This window comes from Serinus canaria, chromosome 1 (genome assembly GCF_022539315.1).
Source record: "Serinus canaria isolate serCan28SL12 chromosome 1, serCan2020, whole genome shotgun sequence".
In the NCBI taxonomy this organism is placed as follows: Eukaryota; Metazoa; Chordata; class Aves; order Passeriformes; family Fringillidae; genus Serinus; species Serinus canaria.
In genome coordinates this window covers 53,297,718-53,310,803 of record NC_066313.1, presented here as the reverse complement: position 1 = coordinate 53,310,803, position 13,086 = coordinate 53,297,718, and the positions used below count along the sequence as shown (strand labels likewise).

Here is a 13,086-nt window from a genome sequence, read left to right as displayed (position 1 = left end):
CTCGCTGGGTGAGGAGCCTTCTTTGGTCACTATCTTGTTCTAAATGAAGGGCTCAAAGGCTAAAGGCAGCTGTGGAGCTGGGGATGTGGTTTGCCATGGTGGCACACACAATGTGTGCAGTTTCTGGCACTGACACTGCTCTGCCCTCGAATTCTGTGTTACCATATGCACAAGGATTCATCTCACCCAATTTCGGACAGCCAAACCCCATCTAAACCATGTTTTTAGTCCCCCTTTCCAGCTGGTGAGAGAATAGACATCTGGGGGCAGAAACTCGTCCCATTTCTCTCATGAATGGACACAATTCATTTCTCTAGGAAACTGCAGATTTCCTGGAGCACCTGAGTAGGTGAGAATGCGGGTTTGCTCTGGTGCATCTCAGGTAGCACTGGATGTCTGTGTTCACATCTCTGACTTGTGCCTCAGACACCCAGACCAAGGGATTACTCCCACATCAGAGATGTCTTTCTGCCTTTACTGACAGGAGGGATGCACTGTATCTGCACAGATGATTCACACTCCCTAAAAGTGGCTGCAGGAGGACACCTTAGCACTTTTAACTTAGCATTTATGATTATATGTAGGCAAGTGAATCATGCCACAGACAATTACCTGAGTCTAAACACTGCACTGTTAATGATTTAACATTAAATGAGCTAAAGCCAATCCTAAAATACCCCTGAATCCACCTTAGGAGTGGCCAATGTTTCAAGCCCTGTGGTTTCTATCTGCCAAGAACCCATACTGATTCCACTGCAATGCCTTTTGGAGAGACCAGAGTGATTTCATTCCACTACATTGAACTCAATTCACCCTTCAGAGTGAGAAGCTGTGTTACTAATGACTTCTTGTTTGCACAGAGCTCTTTGCAGTCATGCTGGACTGCTGTCTCAACTGGACTTGACTTGAGCTGAAGTACCTCCATGCTCCAGAGCAGTAGACTGCAGTGGAAACATATCCACTGTGATTTCTTGTGACATGAGAATGAATGTAAACATGCTTGACTGATGTTAGTAACCATTTTCTGCAATGCCAGCTCTGTACAGAGAAATATTTAGAAATTACTATTATTGCTGGGCTGAAATGAAAACACAACTACTGGGTACTTGTTGCTGTCAAACACAGTTCATGTGTTCCTGGCAAAAGCAGATGGGATGTGGAAATGGCATATTTCCCCCATGAAGAATGGAGGGAAACACTTTCAAATGCTTTCTCACTCCTTTTTCCCACCACTCGCTGCCCATGTTTTCTCCCTCTCCCGATAATTTTGTTTCTTGCCAGTAACTCTCTGAGGTTGGCACACATCAGCAGGATCACAGCCCAGGCTATGCATACTACTGCACACACAGTATGATTCACATTACTTGTAGGGAATGGCATCCTTACTCAAACATAATAAAGCAGATTTACACTTTGCTCCAAATGTTCCTTGGAGGTTTTTGGAAGCTCTAATTTGTAAGTTCAAAGAAAAAGAAGAAGTCCCAAAAGATGTGACTTCTCAGAAACCAAAATACTGTTGTTTAATGCCAGAGAGGACTTTAGGGTGGGCACAAGAGCCTCACCAGCTTTCTCTGACCAGGTAGTTCCTAAGAGGAGTCAGCTTCCTGTTACTGGATATGACTGAGAAGTTTATTCCTGGAATAAAATCTTGGGAGTCTTCATAACTGGGGTCCCCGAGATTCATGTAACTAGGTATGCTCCAGCTTGCTGTGGGGCTTTTTACTATGAGAAGTGTTCCACACAGAAAGGCTTGCTACCAGTGCTCCACTACAAATGTTCAAAAAGTATCAGAAAAATTGTGGACAGCTGTGATTGTCCCCCATACATGGCACTGGTGAGGCCACACCTCGAGTGCTGTGTTTAGTTCTGGGCTCCTCATTTCAGGGACACTGAGGTGCTGGAGCATGTTCAGAGAAGGGAAACAGAGCTGTGGAAGGGTTTGGAGCACAAGTCCTGTGGGAAGCAGCTGAGGGAGATGGGAGTGTTGAGCCTGGCAAAGAGCTCAGGGGGGACCTTATTGCTCTCTGCAACTTCCTGAAAGGAGGCTGTAGCTAGGCCAGGGTTGGTCTCTTCCTCCAGGTAACTAGTCACAGAACAAGAGGACAAAGCCTCAGTCTGTGCCAGGGGAGGTTAAGGCTGGACATTAGGAGGAATTTCTTCTCAGAAAGAATGATTAAACATTGGGATGGGCTGCCCAGGGAGGTGGTGGAGACGACATCCCAGGAGGTGTTTAAGGAAAGACTGGATGTGACACTCAGTGCCTGGGTCTGGCTGACATGGTGGTGTTTGGTCACAGGTTGGACTCGATGACCTCAGAGGTCTTTTTCAACCTAACCAGGTCTGTGTTTCTGTGAAGTAAGCATATGCTAGTTCTCCATTTCTGCATCACTCTCCCAGTGAGATGGGCCATTTAGGAGTTACATGGGAGCACAAATACACAAGTAAATACCAGATGAGTTCACTAACCACAGTAATGTGGGAGGAAGGTCAGCGTTCCTGTTTCATAAGTGCAGGATAAGAGTGTATTCTCCATGGGCAATACAAAGAGAGCAGGTGTGAGTTGTGGCACAGATCTGTGTGGTAGAAAAGGAGCTTGGATAAGTGGTGTGGTCCCTCCAGGAGCACTGACTCTATAGGACACTCCCCACACCACAACTTCCAAAGTTCTTATATTAAGCCTTTGAAAAACTTGAATGTTCCTTTGCACAACCTTGTCTTTGGGCAAGAGGAGACTTCTGAAATATCATAGGCCAGATATCTTACAGGAAATATCCAAACACAGCAAAGATCCACTAATTTTTAGCCCAATTTCCATGGAAAATGTGTGTACATAGTGGTGTTGTGGATATATTTCTGCCTTTTCTTGGTAATGTTTTGAAGGAATTGGCTAAATTCAACCATATGAGAAAGAGAAGCGAAGTTCCTAAGAATATAAATTATCCCCGTATCTCATGAAAATAGGGAGCTAAGTGAAAAAGTACTTTTAGATATTTCAGAAAGAGAAGGTCTGGTGGGTTAGTTCAACTCTGATTAAAAACCAGAGCATCTGCATAGGAATACTTTCCTCAAAATGTAAATCCTCATTGAGCTCAGTTTTAATTTGTTCTGCTGCTCACAGGACTGTGTATTTTGCTCTGGCTGCACAGGCCTTATCTCACTTCCCTCAGCTCCTTCCTTTCTTTACCTATCTGCCCTTCCTCTGCCAGGGAGTAGGGGCCTGTTCTTTATTTTGCTCAGTCTCCAGATCGGAAACAGGTCACGTGAATGGGAACCACACACCCCCAGTGCTGACAGTGACAGTGATGAGGGGGAGCATTGGGAGCAGCCTGGAAGTTTTAACTTTTGGAACTTCATGGTGACAGGCTTCAGGGGGATGAGGTGCAGGTATTTCTGGACATGGACAAGCAGCAGGGAGTGAAGCCAGGTGATATTAGGGTGCCAGGCTGTGAGCTTGCAGACAATCCAGAAGCAGCAAAGTGGTCCAGGTGTGGCATGGAACAAAAGGTGTTTCAGCAGAAATGAGCAGGGCAGGTACAAGCCCAGGGAGCAGAGTGAGAGTTGAGGAAAGCAGCCCTGCAAGGACAGGAGGCTGGTGCTCTGCAGCTGCAGCAGTACCCATGCAGCTCGGAATAAACACCACCCCTGTGAAAGGCCAATGTGGAAAAACTTCCTGGCTGAACAAACCTACTGAAGCCATGACTTTAGGGATAAAAACAACATTTCTGTCAGTTCATAGCTGTCCCTTTCCCCACTTCCAGTTTCAGTCATCACAATGGCTGGATCTGTATTTAAATCACTGTACCTGCTGGGGAGTCAGGAGAGGTTAATATACTCCACCAGGTCATTATCCATGTCCTTCTCTTCCAATATTCTTTAAAAGTCGCTGCTTTTTCCAAAGATAATTACGAAGGAACAAATTCAAAGTTCATGCTTGTTGTTTTTTTTTTTTTTCATAGCCTTATAATTTTGTTTACATGTTCATCAGTCATTGTAGTGGGTTGACCTTGGCTGGAGGTTCCCAAAAAACCTCTTTATCACTCCCCCTTCCCAGCTGGACTGGAGAGAGAAAATATGATGGAGAACAACTCGTGGGTTGAAATTAGGAAGTTTATTGAGCAAAACTGAAAGTTTGCATATATACTAGCAAAGAAAACACCAATAATTCAAGCAAGCAAGGTTGGGCCACTTCCCATGAAGCAGGGCTTCAGCACATGTGATGGTTGTTCTGGAATACAACCATTGTAAATGAAGAATATCACCACCCTCTTCCTCCTCCTTTTCTTAGGTTTCATATCTAATCTGTTGTCATGTGGTATGATGGAATATTCCCTTGGTTAATTTGGGTCAGCTGGCCTAGATGTGTCCCCTCCCAGGATCTTGCCCACCCCCACCCTAACGCTGCGGGAATGCTGGGGACACAGCAGTGATGCTGTGCCAGCCCTGCTCAGCAGCAGCCAAAGCACTGGTGTGTTATCACCACCTTTCCAGCTACCAAAGCAAAACACAGCACTGTGAGGGCTGCTAAGGGAAAACGAACTCCACCTCAGCCAGACCCAACACACACTTCCCTTCTTATCATTTGTGTCATACTCAGACCCCATGTAGTTTTATGTCTTTCATTGTATTTATTTTCTCATTTCATTACTGAAATCCCTTCTTACCCACATGTACAATTAAAACCACATTTTTAAACCATCTTTATACCCAACATACATATTAATGCATTTTCATTAACCACTATCCCTCATCCTTCCACAGATAGATATTCTTTTCCCACTCCATGAGCTTTCTCCATCCCTCCAGATGTTCGAAAACAGTCCATGCATGCCTTGGGCCCTATTCCATCAGGATGGGTGCTCAGGACAGGAGAAGCAGCACACTTGCTCATTGGACACCAACACCAGCCCAGCCCAGCCCAGGGCTGTCACACTCTCCTGCACACCACAATTTTATTTCCCCCATGGTTAACTCTCCTTGAGGCACACACTGGGTCTCCCCAGCCCTCTGCATTACCCAAGTAGACCCATACCTTTGCTTGAGCGAACACAATCCCATGAATGGGATTGCCTTTTCCCATGTGAGGAGAAATCCACATCGATTTCCCCATCCACTTCCCTATGTGTAGTACAGAGACCTTATCACCCCCACAAAATGTGAGGGTTTTCTTTGGACAGGACCAGGCCTGTTAGCTGATCCTCCAGTGATAACCAGCCTTGGGTTGCTAAATTTGTGTCCCAGTGTTCCAGAGTTCATTACCAAATGCTCTTAACGCAGTCTTTGGCAGTCCATTATAACAATATTTCCCGAGATTTGTGAGTGATTAGGGATGTGAAGTATAACAGAGTTGTACTGAATTTGTTGTCCCAGAGCTGAAACCTGCTGAGTTTCAAAGGGAGATAATAATAGCTGGCCACAGGTCCCCATTGCTTTGAGCACTCTCAACTACCTGCTCATAAAAATTATCAAGTGGAAAAACAAGCTAGTTTTGTTGAAAAACGTTGCTTGTTTTGTCTGCAACTTTCCAAGCATCCAGTTGTTTGTATTATTCTTTTCATAAGAAGAGCTCTACACTGAATACTGAACACTGAAGCTCTACTCTTCTGTGTCTCTCCTAAATTTAAGTGTTTCCTTAACTTCCCCATTTCCCATTACCTTTTGCTGCCCTTTCCTCTGTGGGCTTTTTGTTCTTGCAAGAGGAAGTCATACTTTTCCAGCTTGAATGAGAAAAAACTGACTTGGTTTGTCCTGCAGCTGCCACAAAGCACTGTGTGTCTTTGTCCCCCATCTTGTGAGACCTTGATTATCCATCAAAGCTGAAAGCTTTTAAGGGCAAGGTGCAGGCAAAAATGATCATTATCATCTCAAGAGTATTTCTGGTGCTCTCAAGACCTCTCCCTGGCAATTATATTAACCTTTCCACCTTGATAAGAAAGTTTTTCATGGGACTGTTTATGTTTTACTGGTTCCCTGGCCAAAGTATCAGCTTTGTTCCTGAAGGAGAAGACCTCAAGTACTTGTACACCTGCATGCCTTCCTGAAAAGCTGCCTGTTCTTTTGTTCCCTGGTTGGTAAGGAGTGATAATATCTCAGTCCCCCCCATCAATACCAGCTGTGAAACCCAGAAAGGCTTTTGGGTAAAAGTTTTGCAGTTTGCTTGAATAAAAGCCTGTACACCCGAGAGACTGTTCTTTCCAGCCTCTCAAGCTGGTGCAATATATGGCATGGCCTCTCTGTAAAATTTTTCAACTTGAATTTGGAAGCTGTATGGCTACCCTGTGCCAATCCCTGTATTTTTTAAATGTAAATGGATATAAATAGCCTAAATTGCTGGCAGGCATGGCAATCTGAATTAATCAGGTTCCATCTTTCTTGAAGACCCCCCAAAATATGGGTTGAGCTTAATAGGCAGTAACATAATTCTTATGGTACCACTTACCTATACCCTGTGCCATCTGGTGCAGAGTAGAGTGCTACAAAGTGGAGTCTTCAGCTGACTTCACTTTACTAAATCCCAAATAGTTAAGTGAAACAGATATTATAAAGCCTTTTAAAAACTGTGATGGGCATGTGTTTTTCTGGCAATCTTCCTTTGGGATCAGACATAGCAAAGATAACCTAAGTAATCTAATCCTTTTTTCATTCAGGAATATAGACTAAGAAACTTTTTGTCCTATGTAATTCAGTGATTCAGTAATGTAGGAATGGCAAGATTTGCAATGAATGCACTTTGGGACGGAGTCATTTCAAAGAGAGAGGTATGCTGGGAGCTCTTGGACTACGCTGCAGCTTTAGCCAAGCTCTCTGTGCCTCAAGGAAATGCACCAGCAGTGTGCTAAAGGTACCCACCACCTGGTTTGCTTACAGCTTCACTAATGAAAGCTGCCTACAAGAACATTTCATTTAAATGTCAGCAAATACCTTTCCACCAGGGAGAAAGGAAATGCTTCTTATCCATAAAGGAAATAAAGAAGACTCATTTATACCTGCCTGGGCAGTACTCTTAGTTCTGCTCATTGTCTTTCATTTCTCGAGCACAGAGCTTTCCTGTTAGGTTTCCTACATGCTCCCAGAATCCAAATCCACTGATTGTGCACCAAATCCACTTTCAGATAGGCTTATCTAAAAAAGATCTACTTTGATCCTAAACTTCATGGGTATGGAAAGCTAAAAAAAAACTGCCAAGATGGCAGGATGTTGCTGAGGAACAAGTGTATAGGGATAATTTATGCAACTTGTTTTGAGTTTTCTTTTCTTCAACTTTGTACTTGCCCTGGTTACAGGGGAATCATTTGTCATCTCTTCCCATGGTAATCCTTAGGCTCTTCTTTCTCTTCTGTGTTCTTTGGGATCTAAAATGAGAGTGAAAAGTCATGTTCACCTTCTCCAAAGCAGCCGTTGAACTGGAAAATCCGTTTTCTATCTGAGTTTACTTCTAAGGCAATGAACCAAGAGCTCGGAGGAGCCAGCTGCAAAATCCACCAAGCCTTTCCTCCCAGGCAGTCTCCAGAAGTTTTTCTAGCTGCACCTACAGACCCTTCCCGCAGCCTTCCTCTCCCTCACTCCCAAAACTCTTTGAAGGATAAATAAAAGTTAGCAGCATTGACTACAACTTTTAGCAGCGGACTGCAGCAATGTGGATGTGTGACCAGAGAGAGCAGCTTGTCCTCTGCAGTGCCCTTACACCACCCACAGTGCCTGAGCTAACTAACCCAGGTCAGCGAGGTGTCACATGAAGGGAGGGTTGGGACACATGCCAACTGCATAAGAGAAACCCCCTCCTGTGCCTCCACAGTTTTGGCTGAGTACTTTATCCACTGCCAGGGACTGGAAGCACTGTGAAGGGCTCACCCCGGCAGCTTCCAGAGTAACACTGCTAATTAACTCACACAATGACACTGTGACAGGGTAAGGGTCAAAGATTGCCATTGATAGTGACTGACTGCAAAAACACATTCAAAGCAATACACAGACAAGCCCTAATAACCAACAAAAATAACTCAACCATTCAGCGCACACACAGAATAGGATTCTTACCTGAGAGCCATCCCTTTGGGGGAAAGATAGGTTCAACCTATTCCACTGATCCCAGAAGTCACAATGAAGTCTTCCCTAACTTCTCCTTATTCTTAACTTACTTTTAGGTGGAGCTTGACATACCTTTGTTGCTACTTGGTGTAAAATTCTCTCACTTTGCTCTCGGAGAAATAGTCAATAAAATATGGAGTGCCTGCCCAGTGAGGGGTGGTCATATCTTGAGGTGAGTAACTTTGGGATGGAGGTGTGTGTTGGTGTTTCAATTAGATTATAACGAGCCAAGTTCACCCAAGGAGAGTGATTTCACCACAGCTGCTGATTCAGCAACAAGGCATCTTCTCCTATCTCCCATGGGTGACAGCTGCTATGTGGTTTGTCAGCTACTTGGTACTATCAGATTCCCATTCCTGCAAGGATTTCAGCACAGCCTGGTAGCTGTGACTCCACTCCATTCCACTCCACAGCCATTCCATCCCCCTTCACATGTGCTTATGGTTGCACACTGTGAGAGTGGGGAGTCATTGTGGAAGAGGTTTTGAGCATGCCAGCTGCATTCCAGCCAGAGTGCAGAAACTGCATTTCATCCTATAATTCCTGTACTTTTGAAACTTTTATTAGTATATAACCTCCCATTTTTTCTCTACTTTTACCCCTAGTCATCTTCCCACTCAGGGTACTCTGGTTGTCAAGGAAGATGTCAGCCCCTAGGTTTTGTGAGTTGGTTTAATTCACCTCAAGGTGTTTGTCCTTGGAGAGGCATCCCAAGCAAGGAAATCTCTGGGCCTTTATACTGCCTGTGTACCCAATATTCATGTGCTGTTTTTGTGCCCTGCATGTGCCTCTTGGACCAATGAAGATGTATGGTCAGGGGTCTCCTAACACCTCACTGGATTATTTCTCCCTGTCCCCATGGGTGAGCCACTAATTGTTCTTATCTTCCAGCTTGGGCCAGCCTTGAGGCCCTCCAGTGTCTCAGCCTTTATCTGGAGATATCCACCTCTCTCTGTTACAATCAAACTGTAACCTATACCATTTCAAATATTTTATAAGTAAATTTATTCTCCAACACTGTTACGGCATGGCAGTCTGCAGCCCACAAAACTCCCCTGTGCATGCAAACCCCCAGGCTGGCCTAGGAAACATTCACAGTGGTGCCTGCACATTTTGCTGTTACCACATTAATCAATTTGGGAGAGAAAGAGAGGAAATCAGAGGAGCAGGACTAGGAGTCAATGAGAGCCTTGGGAAGGGGAGGATAAGCAAACTTATGCTTACTTTGTTAACGCGTGAACCATTATTTTTTAAAATAATGAGAAAATTGGAAAATTATTAATGGGAATAGCCACACTAACTGCATTTGGAATTCCAGGGTTTTAAAATCTCTAATAATATTTCTAATTATAGTATAAGCAAACCTGGTTTGAAACACCATGTTTAATGGTTGGACTCAATAATCTTAAGGGTCTTTTCCAGCCTTAGAGGTTCTCTGGCTCTGGGCTAATATCCCCACATTTGCCATGGTCTCCCTTTGCTCCATGTCCCAACCAAATCCCACCCACCAGAACAGGTACTCCTGCAAATCACAGCCTGGTGAGCAGTTTCAGGGATGCACACTTACAAAAGTGTGGCAGGGGCTGTGGAGGACAGCCCACCCTCAATTAACAGTTTAATTAACCCTGCCAATTACCAGTTGCCAAAAAGAAAATGTCTCCCCTTCCCAGCAGAAGCCCAGCTCTTGTTCTTGCCCTGCTCCTGAGCACCAGCAGTGACCCAGTGCAGGAGACTGATCCAGCTGGAAACAAAGCAGGCTCTCTGCTAAGTGTGAATTTGAAGAAATTAATCTGAAATCTCTGATTGATAGATATAGGTGATGGAGTGCAAAAATATTACACAGGAATGCTTTTCCCTATTGGCTTGGCTTATCTCAAAGTGGAAAGAGCTTGATCTCAGGGGCATTTTCTCATTGTTAGCAGTTCTCCTTAAAACACATTAAGTAATTAAGTACTAGCCACTTCTGTATCTACACAGATATACCACTGAGAGTGTACACTTTACTTAAATTTACTTCAATTAATGAGCTGTTGCCTGGGCAATTCCATGACAAATGCAGGTCTTTAAAACCCAATTTTTTCTCAAAGTGTTTCCTTTTGCTCCAGACAAGTGCTTCCATACAAGTTTTCTCTTGTGTTCTGTTAGTGAGAAGGCCCACAAATACAAAAGGAGAAAAGGCACAGAAAGGAGACCCAAATCACTAATATCTGTATTCCATGTGAGGCAGATTAAGTCTACCTAAAGTAAATCTGGCTAAATTCTCTGTTTCCAGCTTAGGTCTAAAAGGTTTAATGTGCTCATCACTTTCTCCAGCTTGCATCCACTGGCAGCTGGAGTTGGTAATTTTGTCTTGTAGGCACAAATGGTAATTGATAAAGGAAAAAAAAAACAGTGAAGGATGATTGCTTCTGCTACCCTGTTGGAGGCTCTGGTCTTAGAAGTTACACAAACAACAGAGCCAGGAGATTTGAAAAGGCATCTCCAGCACAGCCTCCAAAAGGGGAAGGGTCTGGGGACAGACCAGGGGACTTCTGGAGTGGCTTTCTCACAGTCATCAGATCCACATTAGGAATGCCTGCTTCCTTTCTCCTCTCTCACAGGCCAGAGGCCTTCCATTACCTCACAGTCCCAGGCAAATTCATTGCCACCCATGAGGTTACAGCACTTCCCATTGGATTTGTAGGAACTGTGGGAGTGAATGGTGAGAATCTTTCCCATGTTAACCAAACCCTCTGTGATCAGGGACATGGCCACCTGCAGGTTTACCTTCCTTCAGCAGCTGTCCCTGACTGTGGACACTGTGTCCTCTGCCCACCTGTGTCCCCTCTGCTGAGCCAGACCGTGCCATAGGGAGGCACAAGGGGAAGGCAGGAGTTAGTCAGATCTTTCCAATCACCAAGTGAATCTCTGGAATCTGGCTGCAGGCAGATCTATTTACACATTTAAAGTGTGACACTCCAGGATATCCAGAGCAGGGGCATTTACATCTGCTCTTGTTAGCATAAACTCCCTTAATAGGCACCTCTAGGACAAAATTTATCTTGCTCAAATGAGATTAGAGCAAAATAGGTCAAATTAATTGTGTCCTTATTTCTCCCCAGTGAGCACAAATGGAGTCTAATGTAATTAATCCAGAAATAAATATCTCTGCCATAGATATTTGTGGTTGGAGAAAAAAAGGAATCCAAGCCATTGATTTAATTTTTCTGCTCCAAAACAGTCATCTGTAAGACAGGTGTCTATGTAGGCTCCTCTTATGATCAAACAACAGGTAAAGGCACTACTAGAGAAGTACTCAGTGAATGGGCCAATCTGAGGATAACTCACATTTCAGAAGAGCCAATCATGTGTCTAAAATATGAGAATAAAACTGCATTGAAGTGATAAGCAACATATTCTGGTTTAGCCATTAACTCTGAATCCTGATGACCCTTTTATTTCAGAGTAAATTAACACACTATAAAAAAGAAAAAATCTCCAATTTCTTTCTGGAAAAGGACAGAGAAAATTAATAGAGAAAGAAAAATTCTGACTTCAAAATGTGGTTTGGGGTTTTTTTGTCCCAGAATGAAAGTTCCCTATTCCTCTCCTTTTGCAGAGAGAAGGGGCTCTGCTCAGTTATCCACACATATGCCCTGGAGACTTTTGAGGCTTCACAGAACATCAGAGACCTCCATCAGGACTGGCAACTTCCATAGGACTGGCAAATGTTGCACCATACCTAAGGGAAGCCCATGCCCTCATTACCAACAGGGAAGTGACAGACTTGTACTTAAGGCATCTCAAACAGCAAAACATATTCATGTTTAGGTAAGGGATTCACGCCAAAAATGTGTGATACAACTGCTGTAATTCAGACATCTAAAGCTTGACCTTATCTAGTATTTCCTCTTTGAATCTTTCTCTTTCTGACCTGGTTTCAAAGCAGTTAAAAAGATGGGATGTGCTACTTCATCAGCCTTCCATATGGTCAAGGACCAAGAGATGGTGATACAGAGGTCGTCACGGAACGGAAACTCACCACAGCTTGAAAGAGATTAATTATTATTGTTCCGATCTCTCTATCAACTAGATCATCTGGTAAAAGACATTGTCTTAAATCAAAGAAGATTTTATTTTTTAGAAATCAGTAGTATACCACCCACTGATTTTATCATTGCATCACTTGGTCTTCAAGAGCAAAACATCTATGCCTTTATATATGATTTGGGGTTTGGAACCATAGTCATTGATCCAAGCTTTCCTAATTTCTTTCTCCAAGAAAGAAATTTTTATTAAGCCAACAGCAAAATGATGGCACTCAGCTCACAAAGACACTGTCTCTTTCGTTGTGTGGAGTTTAAAAAGTAGTTTTATCATTTCAATTTCTCCTGTATAGGATCTAATCTTCTGACAATCCAGCATCATGACTGCCCTTTAAATTGTGACATGCAATCAAATATACTGCTTCTATGTTCCTCTACAATCTTCTTCTTTTGACTGCCCTTTGACTTTGAATCAGAATGAGAGTTCCAAACCCCTCAATTCACTTTTAAAAAACTTATGATTTTTTCTGCTCTGGAGGAGGAAAACTGACCAAGTTAATCAAACCCATGAGTAATAAGTCACGAAGGCAAAATAAAGCACCTAAGACAATGCTAAAATTCACTTCTCCTGCCAAGTCCTTACTGGTGACCCCAGAACTTTTCTTATCCTTTCATTTACACTGACCCTTTCTTCTCACACTTCCCTGGACATCTTTTCTCAACATACAGAAAACTTCTCATTACATCCATCTCAACACTTTTCTTTCAAATTTACTTGCCTCCTCCAAATATTATCTCTTGCCCTGCCCCTTGGAAAGAGCCTTACTCCTAAATTTTGGTTCTATTTTCCTGGGGAGGTAGTTTCCATCATCCATGCCATGACTTTAAGCTCTTACTCAGTGACTCCTCACAGAGGAGCTTGGCATTTTTGCTACAGGAGAGTCATTCCTGACTTGTTGTCATCTTTTACATGACT

General features: G+C 43.5%; 1 long non-coding RNA gene across 2 annotated transcripts in view; it reads left to right on the top strand.

The window, feature by feature from the left end:
* Positions 1-13,086, top strand: part of LOC127059163 (uncharacterized) — a 124,278-nt gene that overhangs the window by 71,989 nt on the left and 39,203 nt on the right. The window contains exon 3 of one of the 2 annotated variants that reach the window (XR_007776650.1): positions 8,142-8,257. The exons of the other annotated variant lie outside the window; for it this stretch is intronic. This is a non-coding gene — a long non-coding RNA (uncharacterized LOC127059163). Of the gene's footprint in view, positions 1-8,141; positions 8,258-13,086 lie in introns of those variants that run through there. 2 annotated transcript variants of the gene reach the window in all.